The 23,424-nt window shown below is 44.9% G+C and overlaps 1 protein-coding gene and 1 long non-coding RNA gene across 2 annotated transcripts in view; both read right to left on the bottom strand.

The window, feature by feature from the left end:
• LOC125727368 (protein NLRC5-like) overlaps positions 1-23,424 on the bottom strand; it is a 479,373-nt gene that overhangs the window by 15,274 nt on the left and 440,675 nt on the right. The gene's annotated exons all lie outside the window — the stretch shown is intronic.
• Positions 5,017-6,396, bottom strand: LOC125727377 (uncharacterized). Its single transcript, XR_007388734.1, has 3 exons — positions 6,079-6,396; positions 5,562-5,663; positions 5,017-5,120 (listed from the first exon to the last, which is right to left on the bottom strand). It is a non-coding gene; the product is annotated as an uncharacterized LOC125727377 (long non-coding RNA).

Here is a 23,424-nt window from a genome sequence, read left to right on the forward strand (position 1 = left end):
ACATACCACTTATACACCCTGTGGATAAAGAGCCCTCACTGTTTCTATAGCAGGTTAGGATGCTGTGCCTGAGATCAGAAGGCAGACTGGATGGGAACGAAAACCTCACTTTTTTGTTTATTACTACATCACTACCTTCAGTCATTATAAAGTCTGTGGTCCAGATTAGCTACTGCTATAGAAACAGCTGCAGTCGAGATTATCAAAATAATAATATTCATCAGACATTTAAAACAATATTCATGTATTACTGCCAGACCAGACATGATGTCCATCCCCACGTCACTTACAGAGCCGTCCTGGAGTTCTTGACAACAGGCAGCAGCCTCCAGTGCTCTTCATCTGATCTGATGAATTTCTTCATATCAAACACATCCAGCTCCTCATCTGACATCAGCATCACAAAGGCCAGAGCTGAGTACTGTGCAGGTGAGAGGTCTTCTGCTGAAAGGCTTCCTGAATTCAGGTATCTTTCTACATCATTTACTAGAGAATTGTCACCCAGTTCAACCAGACAGTGGAACAGGTTGATGGTCCTTTCTGGAGATAAATTCTCCTTTATTTTCTCCCTGATGTATTTGGCTGTTGTCTGTCCCAGTAACCTTTTTATGGATCTTTTTAAAGTGGTATGTGACCTGGTTCCTCTCTGTCCCAGTAGCCTTTGTAACAGAGTCTTACTGGAGTGTGTTGAGAGGCCCAGTAGGAAGCGGAGGTAGAGGTCCAAGTGTCCATTCTTGCTCTCTAATGCCTGATCCACTGCAGTCTTCAGCAGGTCATCTGATGAGTTTGACAGAAACACGTATAAAGCAGCGAGATACTCCTGGATGCTCAGATGCACAAAGCAGTACACCTTATCCTCATACAGCCCATATTCCTCTTTAAAGACTTCTGTGCACACTCCAGAGTAAACTGAAGCTTCAGTGACATCAATGTCATTCTCTGTCAGATCTTGCTCATAAAATATGAGATTGCCTTTCTCAAGATTGTCAAAAGCCAGTTTACCAAGTTTCAAAAGGAATTCCTTGCTGTATTTCTTAAGCTTGGTTTCATCGTTTTCCATATACTTGTCATTTTTCAAACTCGCCTGAAAGATCAGGAAGTGTGTGTACATTTCAGTCAGAGTCCTTGGAATTTCTCCACTGTCAGTCTCACTAAAAAGGCTCTTAAGCACAGTGGCTGAAATCCAGCAGAACACAGGTATGTGGCACATGATGAAGAGGCTCCTTGATGATTTCACATGTGTGATAATCCTGCTGGCCAGGCTCTCATCACTGAATCTCCTCCTGAAATACTCCTCCTTCTGGGCATCACTGAACCCTCGTATCTCTGTCACCCGGTGGACACACTTAGGAGGTATCTGATTGGCTGCTGCCGGCCGGGAGGTTATCCAGAGGAGAGCAGATGGAAGCAGATTCCCCTTAATGAGGTTAGTCAACAGCACATCCAGTGACGTTTTCTTTGTTACATCAAACCAGCTCTCATTGTTTTGAAAATCTAGAGGAAGGCGACACTCATCCAGACCATCAAAGATTAACAAAACTTTGTACCTAAACAGCTCAGTGGATTTAAATGATTTCAGTTCTGGGACAAAGTGGTGAAGCAGTTCAATCAGACTGTATTCACCCTTAATCAAATTCAGGTCCCGGAAAGGAAGAGCAAATATGAAGTGAACATCCTGGTTTGTTTTTCCTTCTGCCCAGTCGAGAATAAATTTCTGCACAGAGACTGTTTTCCCGATACCTGCCACCCCTTTAGTGAGTACAGATCTGATAGGTGTCTCACACCCCCATAAGGGGTTAAATATATCATTGCACTTGACTGTAGTTTCTTCTGTTCGCCTTTTCTTGGATGCTGTTTCAATCTGTCTCACTTCATGTTCATCATTGACTCCTCCAGTCCCACCTTCAGTTATGTAGAGTTCTGTGTAAATCTCACTGAGAAGTGTTGGCTGTCGTTCCTTAGGATTCCCTTCAAATACACACTCACATTTCTGCTTCAGGTTACTTTTGATTCTGTGCAGACATTGCAGCATGAGCTGTTCTGAAAAGAAATGAGAGGAAAATGCACTAATTCTTACTGTGATCCTGACCAGTATGAGAGGAAGAATATTTTCCAAAAACACACTTTTTTACACATACAAGTCCAGATATTTCACTGTGACAAATGTGAAATGTAAAGTTTTACCATACAAATTTTACCACAACACCACGTACAGTATTGTGCATAAGTCTAAGGCAGACAAAGAAAATGTTTAAAGTAATGCTGTCAATGTTAACATGTTAATGCTTGCGATTAATCAGGAGACCTTAATACTCTATTTTGATCTTAACGCAAATTAATCATGTAGGCTGACCCAGGGCCGTAGGTCTCGTATTGTGGTACCCGGCAGACTGCACAGCTCTTTTGAAGGGGAAAACAATGGCTGTTATTAAGTCCTTAAAAAGACTAACACAGGTACTCAACAAGCACCAAAGCACCATAAGATGGAAACTCAGGGAGGTCAGAGGTCGGATAGTGTGGCGGACAAACTGTGGGTAATTTACATAATGACTAAAGACACGCAAGGATCAGGCAGGATTCACAAAGACACAGGCAAGGGCACACAGGACAATGGGGAACAACACAAGGATTTACAATAACAAACACAGCAGGGCTATGTACATGGCTGGCGAGCATGCTGGGATATGCTAATAGGGTCCCGCTATACGGAAGCCATCCCACCGGAGAGCATGCTGGGATATGCTAATAGGCTCCCGCTATACGGAAGCCATCCCACTGGCGCTACAGTGTTAACATGGGGGGGGTGGCGGGTATATCGGGACCAGAGGTGTGAGGTCACGTCGCATTATAGGGCTAGTATGGTGGTTTAGTGTGGGGTCTCTCTGCTTACGGGGCTGTGAGAGCGTCTGCCAGCAGGGGGCGTGTTTCCTAACTATGTAAGTCAGCAACTGCTTTTGGGAAATGCAGCCCAGAGCGGGACACGTCTTACAGAAACCTAAAATTAGCTACGTCAAAAGGTTAAAAAAGGTTTACACGGTTAAATACATTTTTTTTAAATTTTTATTAAAAAGATACGATTCCTCTTACCAGTTTGTCATGCATTTCTTTGTTCCAAGACCACACATGTATTTGTCTCCCAAAAAATACTAGCAAACAGCCGACCACCATTTTAAACATGTGATTAATCATAATTAATCACAGCTTAGTATTGTGACTAACTGGACCATTTTTTAATCGATTGACACCACAAGTTTAAAGCCATTTATCTGGGAAGTAAGTTGCTCTGGAAACAAAACCAAAAGCACCACTTCAGCTCCCAAACCTCCTCAGGGGACCACAGCCAGTCCATGTGATCCTTACATTTCACCACCAGCTCACTTCATTAACTAATGAAATCAGCTAAAACTGCCAATGAGATATTGATTAGCCACATGACCTCTGCTAGTGGTCAAGTAAAAAAAATACATGGATGTACGATTTTTGCAAATACTGCAGTGACTTTACTAAAAGTGTTCAGATTGGCTCACACACCAACATGAAGATCCTTCTCTCTGGCTGCCTAAGACTTTAGCACAGTGCTGTACATGTACAGAATGTTATGAGGCTCTTACTCTTCTCCAGCATGTCAGCGAGATCATTTTGCTCCATGGTCCTGTACAGTGTGATCTTCAGAGCTCCCTCTCTGCCACAGGTCTTCTGCATCCGACCATCACTGTCCAGGTCATTGTCCTCCTCCAGCTGAGGCTCAGAGCATTCTGGGTAATTCTGATCTAGGTACCTCACAATCATCTTCAGCTCATCCTTTAAGAACTTTAAGGCTTTTTCCTCTAGTAACTAAAACAAATAGTCACAGTTAATTCTTGCTACTTGCAGCATCATAGTTTTAAATATATTTGCTTTAACAGGATGAATTTCTTATTATTCAACTTTATAAAATATAAGTTAATTCATATAACAGCTAAAAAAACATATCAGCAACAAATACATACCTTCAGTATGGATGATAAACCCGATTTGTCATGTAGATCTGAACTACATTCTTCCATTTGGTGTCTGTGAATGAGGCAGAAAAGTTAATCTAAATCAGTCCAATTCAAATTTATTTACGTAGTGCCTTTTAAAAATATTATATTGTCTCAAAGCGCTTGACATGCTCCCTGCCAAATGCCCCCAGAGAACCAGCCAAAGGCGACAGTGGGTTTGTTTGAGGGGGCGGGCTGTGGCTCAGTGGAGTGAGCCTCTGGGCCTGTGATCAGAAGGTTGTATTAATTAACCACAGACTAAATTAAAAGAAAACATTCATTGATGTTTTATAATACCGATCCAGTCATTGGCTTTTAAATATTTGCTGATATTGATTCAAATAGCAACTTTTTTTGGCTAGACAGTGTATAACATAGACAGTAATACAGACAGAACATCTCTTTAAATTCTCAAAGCCAACTGGATTTGACAAAGTTAAAAAATTATGCATTCAATATAAAGTTTCTTTCCTCATAGCTTGTATGTGTCTCTGTGCCATTTGACTGAGAGTCTGGGTGTTTTAAACAGTGTTTGTCTAAATGCACATTTACCTTTGATCTGTAGGAAAAGATCCCTCTCTGAAGTGGATTGGAATTCCCATTGACCTGTCACTCTTCAGGGAAACACAGCTGGGTACAGGGGAGTCTGCTCTCTCCATCAGGACACTGTGGGCAGTGAGAGGAATCAAACCCTCATGGTATAAATATAATTCATACAATGGAGACGGCATCACACTGCTGGGTACAGGGGAGTCTGCTCTCTTCATCAGGACACTGTGGGCAGTGAGAGGACACAAACCCTCATGGTATAAATATAATTCATACAATGGAGACGGCATCACACTGCTGGGTACAGGGGAGTTTGCTCTCTTCATCAGGACACTGTGTGCAGTGAGAGGAAACAAACCCTCATGGTATAAATATAATTCATACAATGGGGACGGCATCACACTGCTGGGTACAGGGGAGTCTGCTCTCTTCATCAGGACACTGTGGGCAGTGAGAGGAAACAAACCCTCATGGTATAAATATAATTCATACAGTGGGGACGGCATCACACTGCTGTGTACAGGGGAGTCTGCTCTCTCCATCAGGACACTGTGGGCAGTGAGAGGAAACAAACCCTCATGGTATAAATATAATTCATACAATGGGCAGGGCATCACACTGCTGTTTATCCTTCTGCTCTGCCGTCATGTACTTTGATATGCTGTGAATTCCTACATGAAAGGTTTAGTATCATTGTTAAAAACCTCCCTAACTAGACTTGACTGATGATGTTTTTTACATGTATATATATTTATTTATTTGTTTAATTTTACTGTGGCCATTTTGGACAGGAGGGATGGTCTGTTGCTCGCCTCTCATATAAAACAGAAAAAAGGCAAAGACAGAAGATGGCGAGATCTTTTTATGAAGCTACACATATTACAGTGCTGCCCACTGACCAGCCCTAGCTAGGAGCCCAGGTTACTTTATGTTATGGCCTGACTATAGACCCAGAGAGACATGCATGCTAGTGGGCTGTAACACTGTTACCTCTCAGTGCTCTTTCTGTTACACTCCACAGGGGGGCGCATTTCAGAAGCAGTTCCGTCCATTTTAGTGCCGATCCAGACCAGATGATTCCTGTTGGGGTCTCTGTGAACATGAAGGGTAAATAGTTACATACATAAACAACATCTAGTCCTCAGCACTTTTACATCGAATCAGCGCACTGGGTCTCCATTATGTTACTTCGACACATTTCATGTCCGAGCTGCAGACTGACTTTTTCCACTAGTACTGAGAAAGTTACTCAAAACATTTTAGGAGCAGCAGCACATAACTTAGGCACAGCACAAAGATCGACGTACAATGCAATACATCTGAACTGTACGACTGAAAAATGCTTTGGAAATAAATATACAATTCATAGTAATCACGAAGTGACGTTTTACTTTAAAGGAGAAAGACAAAAAAGTGAGGTAGCGCTTAAATCAATGGTCCGGCCGCTCTATATAAGTGTTTCATACATGTTAATTTTATTAGATGTGTCTGTTACGTATAATCTTACCTTGCAATTAAAATATCTTTATTATTTTTCCAGAATTACATTCGTGTGTCTTGACAGAACGGCGATTCCAGCTTTAAATCACTTTCACTTTCATTTACAGACAGGAAATGATTCGCTTCGTGTGAAACGCGGAAGCGGTCTGAGCAGAAACGGGCGCGGACTCAGTGGCACGGCGGACCGTTTTGGGGGGTTTTATCCATGTGACTTAATAATAAACGATAAGCGAAAGGAGACAAGCTCCGCCGCCACCTAATTCTGTCATAACGCACATTCTGCATTATATTTCTGCTTATAAAACGCGGTAGTGCAGTGACACTTTACCCACGATTAAATAACGAGTCACTATTCACATCATTCTTTATTATGAATTAGTGCAAAAGCACCCTGGCACATGTTGTCCTTTGCATAGTGAATCCCAGCTGCTTCTGGTCACATTGTTCATCCAGGGACACGGTGATGTCACTTGGGACTTATGGCGTTATATTTGTGCCTCATTCCTGACCTTATAGACGGAATTTCACAAGCAACATCCCCGGTCCGCGCGCTCAGCTCAGCCTGCACGCTCGCTCACCTTTGCACAGCGTCACATTTATGCCACAATAATTAGCCAATCAGAGACCCGAAGTAGTTAATTCCTGATTGGTCAGTCTCCTCTCCAATCACTGCACTTCTTGACAGAAGGTGGCTGGAAGAGATAAATTACGCAAGGAAACGCAGAAATTATTTTACCTATTGCACGAAACGGGACGTTAAATAATATGATGAAACTGTTGTGTCAGATAGAACAGGAATAACTGGACGTGATCACAGTTGAGAAGTTTAAAAAAAACACGGTGCATAACAGTGACAGACCTCTGTCGCGATTCCTGTCCGAATGTGACAATGCACGAATGATGACAGACACAAGTGTCAACTTCAGCCATATATTGTATCAGAAAACGCGGGGGGGCGGAACCGGACCCTACTGGCGGGTCGTGTGTAACTAAAAGCAAGGCTGATTGCTGATAACATCAATCTAACTAGACCCATAACATCCTCCTTTTCCAAATAAACATTATACAACAAAAATACAAATTAAGGAATGCAAAATGCGACAATATTGAGTTAAAGTCTTTTTTTTCAAGCAACAGCCATACTTTCTAACTATACTAGTTTATACTAATTTCTAATAATACAAATTTGAATTATCACCAATTCAGTCTCACAGGTGGCTTAGATAGCCATCCAGCCCTGGTGTATGTGTGTCCATCTGAGGTTTCCGCATCACCTGGACCAGGGGCCCTTGGTGCGAGTCTGACGGGGCTTGGCTCAGTCACAGTTGTGGGAGCCTCTTTTGCAGAACTCACTGGTACATGTGCCGCCTCAGGCTCAGTCACACCATGGCCGGCCCTCGCCGATGGCTCAGCCACTTGGAGGTCGACCCTGTTGCATCTGTAGAGGCTGCCGTTGACATCCAGCAGGTAAGATCTCGGTGTGACTCTGCGGAGAGATTCCAACCTTCAATAGGCCTGAATTCTCGCCAGGCAGCGGCCTCATCCTGACAGTTTCCCCAACCTCCAGCTCTGACAGGTCCCTGGCAGACCAGTCATTAAAGTATTTGGCCAGCTTCCTGTGGTGAAGCTTTTCAGTGACTCCTACCACCACGGCTGGTTCAAGGAGTTTGTTTGTCACTGGAGTCTTCGACTGGCGAGACATGAGGCGTTGTGCCGGGCTGCTATCCATGTTTTCAGTGGGAGTGGTCCTCCAGTGCAGTATGGTTTTCCAGGGATCACCACCATCACATGCAGCTTTGTGCAGCAGAGTTTTTCCGATCTTGACAGCAGATTCTGCCCTGCCATTTGCCTTAGAGTGTCATGGTTAGGAGGTTACATGCTCAAACTCTCACTCAGAAGCAAAACATGTGAAATGAGCGGTAAACTGTGGACCGTTATCCGTGATGACCCTTTCTGGCTGGCCGGGTCGCACGAACTGTGCTTCACATCGCTTAAGGACTGTCTCTGCGGTCAAGTTGGGGAGGAGCTCAATCTCCCAGAAGTCTGAGTAATGGTCTACTATAAGGAGATAGTCCTTTTGCCTGTGGCTGAACAGGTCCATGCTCAGAATTTGCCTGCTGGGCAGGTCGAGTGAGAGCGTGGACTCCATTTGCTGCTTGTGAGCATATTCATTGCAGGTTGAACAGGTTCTCACAAAGCCTTTTATCTCTGCCTGCATGTTGGGCCAGCAAAGTGTCTCTCGGGCATGTCTGTAGCATGCGTCCCCTCCTATGTGAGTGTATGCGTGTGAGCATCTCAGGACGTAGTGATTTCGGGATGATGACTTTCTGCCCCCGGAATAGAATGCCAATCTGCACACTAATTTCATCCCTGTATGGCCAGTATTCTCTGACAGTGAGAGGTGCTTCTTCCTTCACGTCTGGCCAGCTCACACTGTGGATTTCAGTGAATGCAGACATCCATCTTGGTCAGTGTGTCGCTTTATTCGTTCCAGGCGCTTGTCACTCACGTTCAGGCAGGCTGCCTGATTCACGTACTGTAGGTCCAGCTGCTCCTGTTGCAGAGAGCAGGTAGTGTTCCTCCTGTAGGCCATTCCACTGCCCGTGTATACAGCTGCAGCTCTGCTGAGTGTGTGGCTGATGAACATTTCAGGGCCTGCTTTGTAAACGACCCTCAGGCTGTAGTTCTGCAGAGTCATGAGCATGCTCTGAAGCCTCTTGTGTGCACTGAGAAGAGCTTTGCTGAATAAGGAGACCAGAGGTTTATGATTTGTCTCTGCTGTCATCAGGTCACGGCATATAAATAGTGGTGAAACCTCTGGCATGTGAAGATGATGCTTAGACAGTCCTTTTCGATCTGCGCATAGTTATTTTCTGCAGGTGGAAGAGCTCTGGAAGCAAATGCGACTGGCTGGCCCTCCTGTGTAAGGCAGCATCCAAGACCACTCTGACTGACTTCACTCTGGACTGTGATTGGCTTAGTCACATCATAGTACTTCAGGACAGGCATTTTTGTCACCGGAGACTTCAGCTCCTGAACTACCGCCTCGTGTTTGGGTCGCCGGTGCCAGGCGGCGTCCTTGTCCAGTAGGTGTCGCAAAGCCTCACAGACACTTGATAGATGTGGCGTGAATTTGGCTAAGTTGTTGGCAAAGCCGATGAGATGCTGTACACCTTTAGCATCCCATGGATTGGGCATGTCAATGATGGCCCTCACCTTCTCCAGGTCAGGCTTCAGTCCTGAGGCAGAGAGGATATGGCCATGAAACTGGACTTCACTGACCTTAAACTGTAGCTTCTTCAGTTCCAGCCGTAGCTTGAGCACACTGCAGCACTCCATCAGTGCCAAGAGCTCGACATCATGGTCACTCTCAGCCTCCTCGTCTGTATCTCCACAGCCCATGAACAGGATGTCATCTGCAGTGGCTTCAATGCCGTTAAGTCCTGCGAGGAGCTCATGTTGCTTTCGCTGATGTACCTCGGGTGCCACAGATACACAGAATGGTAGCTTGAGCCACCGCTTTCTCCCCCAGCGGGTCCAACATGTAGTCTTGAGGCTGCTCTCATAGTCTAGTTTGCACTGTAGAAACGCCTTTCGGGCATCCACTAAGGTGAAGACTCTAGCATTCGGAGGTTTGTACAGGATGTCCTCCAGAGTGGGCATAATGTAATGTGAGCGCCTCAGGGCCTTGTTCAGAAGTTTAGGATGGACGCACATCCTCAGCTTTCCTGACTTTTTTACTACCACCGTGTTGCTGATCCACTCTGTGGGGTCTGTGACCGGCGCTATGTGGCCATCAGCCTCATACTTATCCAGCTGAGCCTTGACTGCCGCCTTCATGGCAATAGGAACATTGCGCAGAGTACACTGAACTGGAGGAATGGTGGGGTCCAGGTCGAAGTGGGCTTCTCCAGGTATGTATGACACCGGTGAGTTGAGTACATCGCTTTATTTGCTGATCAGCTGGCTCTTCATTAGGAGACCAGGCTGCGTACGTTCCACATTGTGAACATCCTCAGGAATTGTGAACTGTATACGGCCAAGGCGTTCACAGGTGGAGCCTGACAGAAGAGGATGCTGGCTGCTCTTCACTATTTCAAAGAGAGCTTGTATCTTGCATTCAGTTTCGAAAGTGCCCATGGAGCTCAGCATTTCCCCTGAGTACAGCTTCAGTCTTGTATGACTTGGGCAGAGCGGTGTATTGAGAGCCAACCTGTTCTTCTCTTGAAGGCCCATTACACTGCATGTTGCTCCGGAATCCAACTGACATTTCTGTGGCTTGTTGTGAAATTGTAGTGTCACAAACCATTTTCCCCTTTTGCTTGTGTAGCGCTCCCTACCCTCCCCGGTCTAACTAAATCCAAGTTTGCCTGGGCAGAGCACTGGGTTCATAATCTGTTTGTATTTAACTGACCCAAATATAGGATATGGTACTACCACTTTATCTCTTTGTCCCGTTCCCTTGTATATTAAACGCACCCAGAATTACCCTCCAGTAAAACCTTCCCCCACAATAAAGTCAACAATCACAATTTAAATATAACACAATTTAATATAAATCAGTCCCGTACCCCACACACTCCTGAAACATTGGATAAACCTACACCTCACAAGGCGGTGCGGTGGGGAGCCACACCGCTCTAAACCCACCGCTGCCCCTCTCTCGGTCCTCCGGATGGATGTCAGTCCACTGGCTTTAAAGTTTTTCCCGCAAACACAGGGACTATGTATTTATAAAAACTATATATCGTCCCGAACACATACAAACTACAGCATTTTTCTTCTAGCCCTTCGCGCTCTCTCCTTCCCCCGCCCCAGCTTAACAGTGATAGGGCTAACAGACAGACATCAAACTAAAACAACCAATCATAAGTTAACACCGATTAAACCACTATAACATTCATCACCTTTCTAGAATAACGTAACTTAATTACACAAATATAAAGACATTAATTAGACATATTATTTATCCGGGTTACACTTGTACTGCACGAATTGATTCATGTATGTAAATGTCCTCATCACTGTTCTGCTCTTAGTGCTCTGTTGTATTTTCCAGACAGTTTACTTTCCCATCGGTTGGTCTCCTTTTGCTCTTTTGACACACTTTTGCAAAATGCTTATGTGTGCCACATGATTTTCATGGGTTGCCAAATGCTGGGCAGTGTTCTCTAGCCCTTACATGTGAGTTGCCACAGTATTTGCATGAATGGGCCGATTCTACAGTTCTGGGTGGGTTGCTCTGCCTGGATTGGTTTTGCCTGGATTGTTGCCTAGTGATGACGTGCACAGCTTCTGTGAACGGAGGACCGGCAATCTCCATTGCTCTTATACGTATGTCCATCAGTTCTGCTGCGCGGCACATCTCAATGGCGGTGGCTAGCGTGAGTTCTGCTGTGCGGCACATCTCAATGGCGGTGGCTAGCGTCAGTTCTGCTGCGCGGCACATCTCAATGGCGGTGGCTAGCGTCAGTTCTGCTGCGCGGCACATCTCAATGGCGGTGGCTAGCGTCAGTTCTGCTGCACGGCACATCTCAATGGCGGTGGCTGGCGTCAGTTCTGCTGCGCGGCACATCTCAATGGCGGTGGCTAGCGTCAGTTCTGCTGCGCGGCACATCTCAATGGCGGTGGCTGGCGTCAGTTCTGCTGCGCGGCACATCTCAATGGCGGTGGCTGGCGTCAGTTCTGCTGCGCGGCACATGTCAATGGCGGTGGTTAGCGTCAGTTCTGCTGCGCGGCACATCTCAATGCCGGTGGCTAGCGTCAGTTCTGCTGCGCGGCACATCTCAATGGCGGTGGCTAGCGTCAGTTCTGCTGCGCGGCACATCTCAATGGCGGTGGTTAGCGTCAGTTCTGCTGCACGGCACATCTCAATGGCGGTGGCCAGTGTCAGTTCTGCTGCGCGGCACATCTCAATGGCTAGTGTCAGTTCTGCTGCGCGGCACATCTCAATGGCGGTGGCTAGCGTCAGTTCTGCTGCGCTGCACATCTCAATGGCGGTGGTTTGCGTCAGTTCTGCTGCGCGGCACATCTCAATGGAGGTGGTTAGCGTCAGTTCCTTTTCTCTCGGTAATCTGCGCCTTGTGCTTTCATTTGCAACACCCAGGACAGTTTTATCCCGAATCATCTCGTCCCTCAGCTGACCGTACTCACAGGTTGCCGCTCTTTCCCTCAGCCTGGTCACAAAATTGTCTATGGATTCCCCTTCCTTTTGTCTACAGCTCCCAAAAACGTATCTCTTGTATATCATATTCTTCACTGGTTTGAAATACTTCTGCAGCGCAACCAATATGACGGCGGGATCCCCTTGGTCCTGTTCGGAGAGGTTCAGTTTGTGTCGGTAAACGTGTCTGCAGTCACTTCCCATCACACTCCGTAAAGATGCAGCCTGAATTTTCTTCTCCTTATCAGCCAGATGCTGGTGACAAGGATGTAGTCCTCATATTCGGCATGGAATATACCCTGTTAGCGCACCAATCGCTCATAGGTGAAGGGGCTGGAATATTCCCAACTTGGCGTCCCCTTAATAACTCCACCCCCCCCCCTTCCCAGTCACAGCTGTTCCTCATTACCATGCAGGGAGCGACCACACCCAGAGCCGTTCACTACAATAGTGTCAATGTGGCTCCTCACTTCACACTTAAATGCAGGAAAAAAGGCTTATTTCTAAAAAATTTGCATCTATGGAAAATTTTAAATTGTGTTTGCTGATGATTGGAATTCTTAGAGGAGTTTCTAATATTTTGAAAAATGATACTCCAGGATAAATCAGGGGTGGGGGAGAGCTCCATCTGCCAGACAGAAGTGATGGAGGGAGGTTTATGAGAGGATTTACGGAGGAGGGAATAGAGACTGGATACAGGCTTAGGACTGGGGGAGAGAGACAAAGAGGCAAATCTGCATAGCGGGTGAGGCGGCAGAGGAGAGGAGAAGGAGAGACTACAGGCCGTAAGCATGTACCTCAGCTGGAGTAAGAAAAGATATAAAGAGGAGGGAAGATTAAACTTGGACTTAAGAGACTGGAAGGAGATCGAAGCTGTTAAAAATGTCACCAAGGGTGGAAATACATGACTGTGACCATGGTGAGCTAGAGATGGGGGGGCCGCCAATGGTCAGGACAGGGTAGTGAACCTATGGAGTGTTTGGGTCCCATTTTGGGAAGGGGCCAAACAATTTCTCCATCCTTCCCCATGTACAAAGGCCGTGGGAGATAATCGGACAGACAGAGGTGGAGATGGATTTCAGGTTAATGGGCAGAAACGGGAGAGAGAGGCTAGACGGCGGGGGGGGGGGGGGGGGGGGGGGGGGGGGGGGGATTGATCCAGCTCCAAACTGGCCTTAGGGTGAAACAAGGTGGTACAATTCAAAATGTGGGAGGGAGACACCCCCGTCTAACCGGTCGTGGGTTAGAGTGTCTGACAGGGTCTTTTACCATCCCTAAGAAGCACGGAAATGAGAGACTTACAATGGCCAGTATCTAGCTGGAGGAGGAAGGGGAAGCATGGAAGTAATAAAATTAATCCTTGGGAGCAGATTCATTTTAATAATGGCCAGCCTTGTCTGGAATGAGAGGGAGAGAGAAGACCAGGAGGAGATCGAGACTTTAATGCCCTACAGAACGCGGTGGAAGCCAGCAGCCGTGAGCTCCGGGACCGAGGGGTAGACGTCCAGCCCCAGGTATCTGAAAGACCCCGTCTGAGGAATAGAAGAAGGAAACGGAGAGGAGTGACAGGCAGGGTTCAGAGGAAGGAGAGAAGACTTTGACCTGATCATCTTATAGCCAGACAGGGATTCATGTGTTTGAAACAGGATAAGGACGTGAGGAAGATCTGCAGGAGCGTCGGCGAGACAAAAGGAGCAGATCATCGGCGTATAAGGAAGCTTTTTGAGGGACACCTTTCACTAGGATAGGAGACATAAGGTCTGAATGACAGAGGGCTGCAGCTAGAGGCTCTGATGAGAGATTAAAGAGTAAAGGGGATAAAGGACAGCCCTGCCTGGCTCCTCCAAGGAGCGGAAGAGGAGGAGAGGTGCTGGAATTAGTCAGGAGGAGCGAGGAGGGGGAGGAGCAAAGGGTCTGGACCATGTTGGTAAGATTAGGGCCAAAGCCCATTTGAAAGAGGACCAGAAAAAGTCCAATTCATCCAATCAAAAGCCTTCTCTGCATCTAAGGAGAGAAGAGCAGCAGGGAAGGGAGGGAGCAGCAGGACGTACATGCAGTAGGCGGCGTACGCTGTCACCGTCATGGGGGGACGTACGTGCAGCAGGCGGCGTACGCTGTCGCCGTCATGGGGGGACGTACGTGCAGCAGGCGGCGTACGCTGTCGCCGTCATGGGGGGACGTACGTGCAGCAGGCGGCGTATGCTGTCGCCCTCGTGGCGGGACGTAATGAAGTTGGTTTGGTCAGGATGTATCAATTTAAAAATCACCGCCTGCAGCCGATGAGCAAGAACCTTAGCGAGCAGCTTGACATCCTGCTTCATCAGGGACAATGGGCGGTAGCTGGAACAGTCTGTCGGGTCTTTACCTTGTTTAAGGAGCAAAGTTATCAAGGATGAATTAAAAGGAGGATGAAGATGAGAAGCAGAGATAGCAAAATTCAGCATATGGAAGAGTGGAGTAGAAAGCTGTTTCCAGAAGGTAGAAAGGAGTTTGGGAGGGAGACCATCAGGTCCTGGAGATTTCCATGCTCATGGAGTCCAGAGCCTCTTTGAGTTCAGTGAGTGAAAGAGTAGCATCAAGCATGGAGGCTTCTGGACATGAGAGCCAGGGTGGGGTAAGGCATCAAGAAACGAATCGGGATCAGAGGGTGGGGAGACAGAGGATGGAGGCAGCAGAGGGTGGAAAGACAGAGGGTGGGAGGACAGAGGGTGGGGGCAGCAGAGGGTGGGGGGGCAGAGGGTGGGGAGAATAAATCTGAGTAGAACCAAAAAAAACATTTGCTGGTTTTCAGAGGGTTAGTGGTGACGACCCCAGGCCTAGTTTTGATTGATGAGATCATTGAAAATGAGTCACGTTGCCTAAGCATGTTATGAAACATAATAGTGTGACCTGGTGCGATGCACCATAAACTCAGCATGTTCTACAAGTTCAGTATAGTCCAGTAAATCTAAGATCATATATTGTTACTATGTTACGGTGTCTCATAAAGCCAGACTGGGTCTCATCTATAACACTGTCTAGCAGCCCTTGAATATCTTGGCAAATGATGTGCAAGGATTTTATAATCATCATTCAGGAGTGTAATGGGACGTCACTTTTTTACTTGGGAATTAATATAATAACATCCTGAGTTACTGTAGGGGGAAGTTCCTCTTTATCAATACTTTCTATAAAAACATTAACTAAGGAAGGACAAAGTTGATCAGCAAACAGCCTGTAAAATTCTGCTGAAATGCCGTCATTGCCTGGGGATTTATTATTCTTTAAATCCTCGACTGCCCTCATTACTTCAGTAGAGGTAATATTATTATCAGGAATAAGTCGGTCACCATCAGACGCTACTTCACAGTTAGTGACTGATTTCATGAAGAGGGAAGATGTTTCCTCAGAGAAATGAGCTCTGTGAAGGTCATTATAGAAGCTTGCACAGAAGTTATCTATTTCTTTGGGGTCTTTAGTGATTCTGCCATTTACTCAGCTCTGGCCAATGGAGGACATTGTCACGCTACGATTCTCAAGTCTAAAAAAATATGAGTTTCCCTTCTTCTAACCATTTTCGTCTGGATCTGATGTCCGCTCCCATCGCCTTTTATGTACGTAGAGCATCCAAAGCATTCTGCAAACTGGCATTTTGTGTTTAATCTCGGTCAGACCGATCAGTCACACTAGGAAGCTGTAACTGTGATCATCCTCAAAGGTTCTGCTCTTTTTGGCCAAATCAGCACCAAAACTTCTCAGAAATTATCCAGCCTCAGACTAGAAATAGACTTTGTTACAACTAACCCACATTAAGGTTATGCCCAGTCTCTCCAAGGCAGAACTGCAATCAGCCGCTTTCTCCAGCATAATTACAGCCCTGTTCAGCCCTGGGACTTTCCTCAAATCACGTTCTGATTTGGTTTTTTTCGTGTCCAGTCCGACTCTCATGTTGTCTTACTGCTTTGACACGGTGCCCCTGCCCAGCCTGCTTCTCACAATCCTGCGTCAAAGCTGCTCTCCATCATCTTTCTGCTCCCCTTCAGAGTCAGCCCTGTCCAGTGCGCTGCTCCCCTTCAGAGTCAGCCCTGCCCAGTGCGCTGCTCCCCTTCAGAGTCAGCCCTGTCCAGTGCGCTGCTCCCCTTCAGAGTCAGCCCTGTCCAGTGCGCTGCTCCCCTTCAGTGTCAGCCCTGTCCAGTGCGCTGGTCAAATAGTGACCTGAAATAATTGTAATATCTTTCTACTGGAAAACGTATCCGAATCAATAGACAAAGTAAGAAAATCACAATGATTAAAAAAGCAAAAATGATAAATTTAAACAAATACACATAAAAATAATAAATTTGAAAGATAGAAATTAGATAAAATTAGTGGACTTAGAAAAACAGGACAGGATCCTGCATATTGGACCTGATCTGTGTAGAATATCAGCTCCCTGAGGGAATCGGTCCATGACATCCGGGGAAATGCAGCTGCTAAAGCCAGTAATAGTCTGTTTGGCATTTTCTCCCAAACGCTCCTGGATCCCCGCAGCTCTAAGATTCTACCCTCGTTTATATGCATCTAAATCACTGCACCTCTCGCATATCACTGCATTTTCTTTCTCAGTTAACATCACTTTTTCTTACAGTACTTTAATTTTCTTTGTAACTTCCTCAACAGTTTTATTAGCAAATTCTAAGGAGTCACTGTAATATTTGATAGCTGCTGCCTTCTCCTTTACAGCTGCTTCCACAGACTGCAGTCACTGTAAAGACTAACTGTGCATTTTTCCAATATTCTCCATGAATTTCAGCAATACGGAGTCACTCACAGTCGGGGATCCAGCATTCAGTCTGCAGTTCTTAGGGGGGTTTGGGAAGAGGGACACCCCTGCTTACAGAACTGAGTGGGTCTCCAAACACCTTCTAGTACTCGCATAACTGCATCGCCAGCTGAAGATCTCCCTCAAGATCCATTTTCAGGTATAAAAGTGGTAAATTAAGAAAGACGACTAAGAATTACTAATTGAACAAAGCACAAGTTGTCACAAGAAAGTGGGATGTAAGGCAATATTTCCCAGCACTGGCAGTCTGTACGTCTCACAGCAATGCCGTCTCGGCCCCACCCCCCCCCACGGAGATGCATCCATCTGCAGAGCCGCGGGACCATGATGTCACCACAGTTTTAGGCCCCCAGTTTCAGGATAGAACTTACGTGATCTGGGGGAGTTACAAGATGTAAAGATGGCGGACGACACGGTGTGTAGTTGTCATTGTTTAGACTGTCGTGTCACGGTAATTAAGAGCTGCAGGATCTTAGTGTTTAATAGTCTAACTAAGAGAATGTCTACAAACACTGTGCATGTCTTTATGGGTTTGTAAGCAGAGCACATCGGCATGGAAACACATAGACGTTAGGGTTCCCGATTTACTGACAGGAGAATAAAAGAAAAAAGTCCTTTTCTGAGGAAAACATGCACATCAGTGTTACTACTTAAATTATGAGGAAGTATTTAAAACGTTACAACTGCCAGGCAGGCAATGATTTCAAGAAAATATATTTCGAAACGACAATTTAAACAGCTAATACCGTGTCAAACGCCATTTTTATGTCTTGTAACCATAACCCCATAACCCCAGTCGTTCTGTCTGGAAACTTGGCCTAAAACTGTGGTTATGTCACGGTTTTATTTCTGAATGTATTGTTAAAAACTTTGTTTTACTTTGCTAGAATGTATTGTTTGGTCTCACAGAAAACCACGTACTGAAAAAGTCTCATGTGTGCATGATCAATGTTATTATTATAATGGCAAAATTCCAAATACATACTGTACATCGCTATGATAACATTCTCAAACATTACTTTTCGATGTTTCCCACTTCATTTGTAGCTTTTCTGAGAGAAGCGATTATGCCTTTAATCTTTAAAATAAGTCACTGCTCTTCACTTGACTGCATAACACAGTAAATTAGCAAAATATTCAAGGTGACTATTTTGACAGTTCAGGTTTGGAATCCATTATACGCGTGAGTGTCGCATTTACGCATATAATTTTGCAAAAGAGAAAAAGGACAACAAGCCAATTGACATGTAGAACAATATAATTGAGATTGTATATGCTATGAACAAAGATGTGGTCTGTAGTCGAGTCGTGTCTTTGCTGCCTGAACAAAATCCGCTCTTGTAAACGTGCTGATGCCGATAGCTCTCAGATCCAATGACTGGCGTTGTCAGGTTGCCAGGGTCTTATCAAATGATGTTGGATGCTGTCAGGATCGACAGTATTCTACTGTACACCAGTGAAATTAGAGGGGCACCAGGGGGGTCCAAACGTATTTTGGGGGGGTGGGATTACACATCCAGTATCCCTCTTCTAGACGTGTCCCTGAATGGGGTTTATTCTGAATTCTACATTTTCCCCCACAGTCCATGCTATGGTGAACTGGTCTTGCCAAATTGTGGTTAGGTGTGAATGCATTGCTGTAAGCCAGCACTGTAAGCGGCTGCATGAATTAGCACGCACCCATTCTTGTTGTGATGGGTTATGCTAATGCAGTTGCCCATTAACAAAACGAAAACGTACGATACGCTGAAGTATGTCACTGCTGGTGGCTAAGAGGAGGTTGCCAGTTTTGACGATAGGGTCTTTCTGAAACAATCTCGGACCATGAAATAGGAAGGCCATTCACTTATAGCTCAATAGCAGAATCAGTATTTTTTCTGCAACGCGAATGCAATATTGTTCTCGGGTTTCAAGTGTTTGCTGTTTGTGGCCATATACTCCATTGTGTTGGGCCACTATTGATTGGTGCGCATGACTGTCACATCAGAAGCATGGCGTGAATTTGGAAAACTATTCTTACAACAGTTTTAAACCCTGCTGTATAATGTATGTCCTAAGTCACAATTTCGATTTGAAATCGAAAAATCATTCAGCTCTACTCTACTGAGGAGGATTGTAAACGCCGACCATGTAGAGACAATAATGTCAAGCTGTTGTGTAAATAAGATAAATAACAGAAGGCTATTTAGTTTGTTTAATAAAAGGACAATGTATAGACCTGTTCTATACGAAAGGTAACCTTAAATGACGTCTGTTGTGATCGGGCGCTATTTAGAAATAAAATTAACTTGACCTTTGAGGGGCGGTGGGAGATGCCGTTGGGGGGGCGGGGCATCCCCCTAATATAATGATAGGGGAAACACTCAGGAGATCACTGTCACGCCGTCCGATCCTCGTGTGTGCCACGCCCCCCTGATTATACACGTGTGCTTCCCCGATCGTATCCAGCGGTGTCTTGTTATTTTGAGTGATCCTGTCTATTTAAGTCCAAGTCTTGCCTGTGTCCGTTGTCTGTCATTGATGTTAGTGAGTCTTCGAGCCGCTGTTCTGTCCTGCCCGTCCCGGTCCTTTATTAAATCCCAGTTTTCCCTGGCTTTGGCGTGCTTGCCTGCTTTCTGCTCGTTCGCCTGCCCGTGCGCATTATCCGCACAACCCGGATCGTGACAAACACTATCCAGAGTCAACCCTCTTAAAGCTTCAGGTCCTGACAGCATACAGTAAGTGGCAGCGGTTCTGTCATTAAAACACATGCTGATGCCTGAAAATCCCATACTTTTTCTAACCCTAATTTGGGGCCTTAGGGTTATACAACAGGCGGTTGGAAAGTGGGAAATATGCTACTAAAGCCTCCTAAATTGCGGCTCCCTATCATAAGGGGGAGGAGAACTGTCATAAAACACGTATTGATGTCTGGAATTTCCATACCGTTTCTAACCCTTAACCTAGCCTCAGATTGCTAACCCTAACCCTACAGTACCTGGCTGGTTACTTAGAGTATGTGCAGATCAGCTGGCTGACGTCCTCGCTGATGTGTTTAACACCTCCCTGAGTTAGGCAGTTGTGCCAGCAGGCCTTAAAACCACCACAATAATTGCTGTCCCCAAGAAATCACCTGTGTCCTGTCTAAATGATTCCCACCTTTGGCACTCATAGCAGTCATCATGGAGTGCTATGAGAGATTCATCATGGGCCACATCAAAGCTGCCTTTCCTAGCTCTTTGGACCCTCTCCAGTTTGCCTATCGCCCAAACCCATCCATCAACAATGCTATTTCCAGTGCACTTCACCTGTTGTTGACCCACCTAGACAATAGACTCTCACGGAAGGATGCTGTTCATCAATTTCAGTTCAGCATTTAATACTGTAATTCCTCAGAAACTGTCTACTAAATTGAAAGGGTTGGGGCTGAACACCTCCCTTGTTAACTGTATCCTGGACTTTCTGTGAGAAAGGCCTCAGTCAGTCTGCATTAGTACCTACAGCTCTGGCTCCATAATACTGAGCACAGGAATGACACAGGGCTGAGTCCTTAGCCCTCTGCTCTTTACAATACTCACTCATGAATGCTCAGCAAACTTAAGCTCCAATCATACCATAAAATTTGCAGATGACATGACAGTGGCAGGTCACATTGACAACAATGACGCTTCACCATACATGGAAGAGATGGCAAGACTTGTTGCCTAGTGTTAGTGCAATAATCTCTCTCTTATGTTAATAAGACAAAAAAAATGATAATAGACTTCAGGAAAACAAACACTGTATACCCACTTCTCACTATTGATGGCACTGCTGTAGAGAGGGTCAGAAGCACCAAGTTCCAGGGTGTCCACATCACAGACAACCTTACTTGGTCCCTCAATTCAGCCTCCTTAGCCAAGAGATTGTGGCAGCATCTACACTTTAAAGAAACTAAAGAGATTGTGGTTCCCCTCTCCAATCCTCACTGCTTTGTATCGGGGAACTATTGACAGTCTGCTGTCCATCTGCATCACCGTCCCGTACAGGAACTGCAAGGTTTCAGACTGCAACACACTGCAACGGATAATGAGGGCAGCTGAGAAAGTCATTGGGGTGTCCATGCTTTTTCAGAGGGACATCTACCTCAATCGCTGCCTTTGCAGAACCACAAATATTGTGGAAGACCAGTTCCACCCACTACATGGACTTTTCTCTCTTGCCTTCTGCTTAATGGTATTGAAGCACGTGTGCTGGTTCCTCCAGACTGTGTAACAGTTTCATACCACAAGTCATCAAAATTCTTAATGCACAATCATGCTAAAATCTCTGCCTAGCAAATGCCATTCTAGTGCACCTCCTCCATGTATGGTCCCCAATGATTCCAGTATAATCTCTCTGGTGTTTGTATTTTACAGTTAACAAAAGCTGATTTAATTTTCTTTTGAACAATGATCCTTTTGTCAGAGCAGCCCTGTCTTGCAAATTTCCCGTGCTGATATTTTGCCCTCAGTGAAGCTGCTTGGGTATGGGAGGTATTTTCTGCAGAAAATAAAATAAAAATGATAAACAGAAAGTACAATCTCCACTTTGCCATTTAGTTTCCAAAGTCTCAGCACAATAATCCTGCAAAATGAAAATGAAACAGCACCATTTGCGTTTTCATTTTCCACTCATGTATGAGTCAGATTTGAAAAATTAAAAAATTAAATGAAATTTTTGGCTTTTCATTTTCCAATTAGAATTTTTATTTCCTACTTTGCCTTTTTATTTTCAAGTTCACTACATGCAAATATATGTTAATTGGTGGCTGTGGGCGGAGTTATGGATCACTGTTGCACTTTTTCAGTGCATTTGCGGATTCCGTTGTCTTCCTGTTTCTTGGCCGTGGTCAACCCTGTCGCCCAAACTAACGGCAAAGTCACACGCGGCTTAAGTTAGCTTCTTATTTACAGCACCGCTAGAAGGCAATGTTTGTGCATGATGCAGTTTTTACAAGACATTTTGGAAATACAAAATAACGTATGAATAAATGGTTTGAGCTATAGAACATATATTTATTTCATATAAGAAAGTCTTCCTGTATTGAAAATGGTGGAATTACCTGGACATAATATGATTTTTCATTCGTAACAGTAAACTGGTTGCATGACACTATGGTCAATTGTTCACAGTCATTTGAATAAGAAGCCATATTTCCAAATGGAATGCAGAGGTCTTATTCATCTTGGGTAAGGCAAATATGAAATGCATAGTACACAGCAGGCAGGAAACTCTAAGGACACTGAAATTAGCCTGGACCAGATAGCTACCTGGCTGAAAACATGGCAGTCTGGCCAAGGCTAATTTCAGTCTTTCCTTACAATGGCATACCTGCATAAATATGTGTGCCATAGCTTAAAAATTCTGTTTATATTTTATTTCGTATTTTCAAAATGTCTTAACTAAAAACTGTGCAGTATGTGTAGCTGCAAACACTCCTTGTAGGCTATTTAAGCCGCGTATGACTTGTTGGTTGGGCGACAAGGTTGACCATGGGCGAGAAACAGGAAGACAATGGAATCCGCAAACGCAGAGAAAGTGCAGCAGTGATCCGTAGCTCCGCCCACCGCCCCAATTAACGTACCTTGCTTAGCTGGACTATCTTAAATCCGAAAAATTATCGCCCACTCGCATCATGTGTTTTTAAGTAGTCAGTCAACAGTGTGCCAGGTAGACTGTTGTAGACATGCTCACAATAGACAGGAACAAATATGTACTATATGATTTTAACTTTTATTAATGTTTTTGACTGTTAAACTTTATTCATTTTACCCGTGAAAATGTTAGTGGATTTACAGTTAGTGAAAGCTAATTGTTCAGCTGACAGTTTTCAAAGTTAGCAGAAATGCTAATCCACTAACGAAAAAGTGAGCTCTGCTGATTAGCAGTTAGGGGAACCCTGCTCACCACTGCATGCAGGGGAAGGTGACGTTTGTCATATGACATGATTATAACAAATTAATAAAATATTTTTTATTATATATTTTCAGCTGTTGTAGAAGAGATGTTTTGCTGCTTCTATTCTTAAATGAGAATTACAGTAGCATTAGTTTTACCTTAAACGACCCTTAAGACATGCAGGACGAGCATGAGAAAAAGTGTTTGCAGCAAGAATAAACTTGGGTCTGAGGGAGACACAAAGCCACTATTGTGCAAATCACTGTATCTGTTGTAGTGCTGCTCAGTAAAGTTGTAATTAATAAAACATGCCAGACTATGACTCTCAGTCAATCATCAAATACAATCCTAGATAAAGTACCCAGCATGCATCACCCCAAGATGTCTGGATTCCCCCTTTGCTCTGCCCTCGTCTTAATTCAGGTCAGATCATCATAATATGACTTGGATATTCAGGCAACCATGGTTAGAGACACCAAAAGAGATGAAAA

This window comes from Brienomyrus brachyistius, unplaced genomic scaffold (genome assembly GCF_023856365.1).
Source record: "Brienomyrus brachyistius isolate T26 unplaced genomic scaffold, BBRACH_0.4 scaffold95, whole genome shotgun sequence".
Classification (NCBI taxonomy): Eukaryota; Metazoa; Chordata; class Actinopteri; order Osteoglossiformes; family Mormyridae; genus Brienomyrus; species Brienomyrus brachyistius.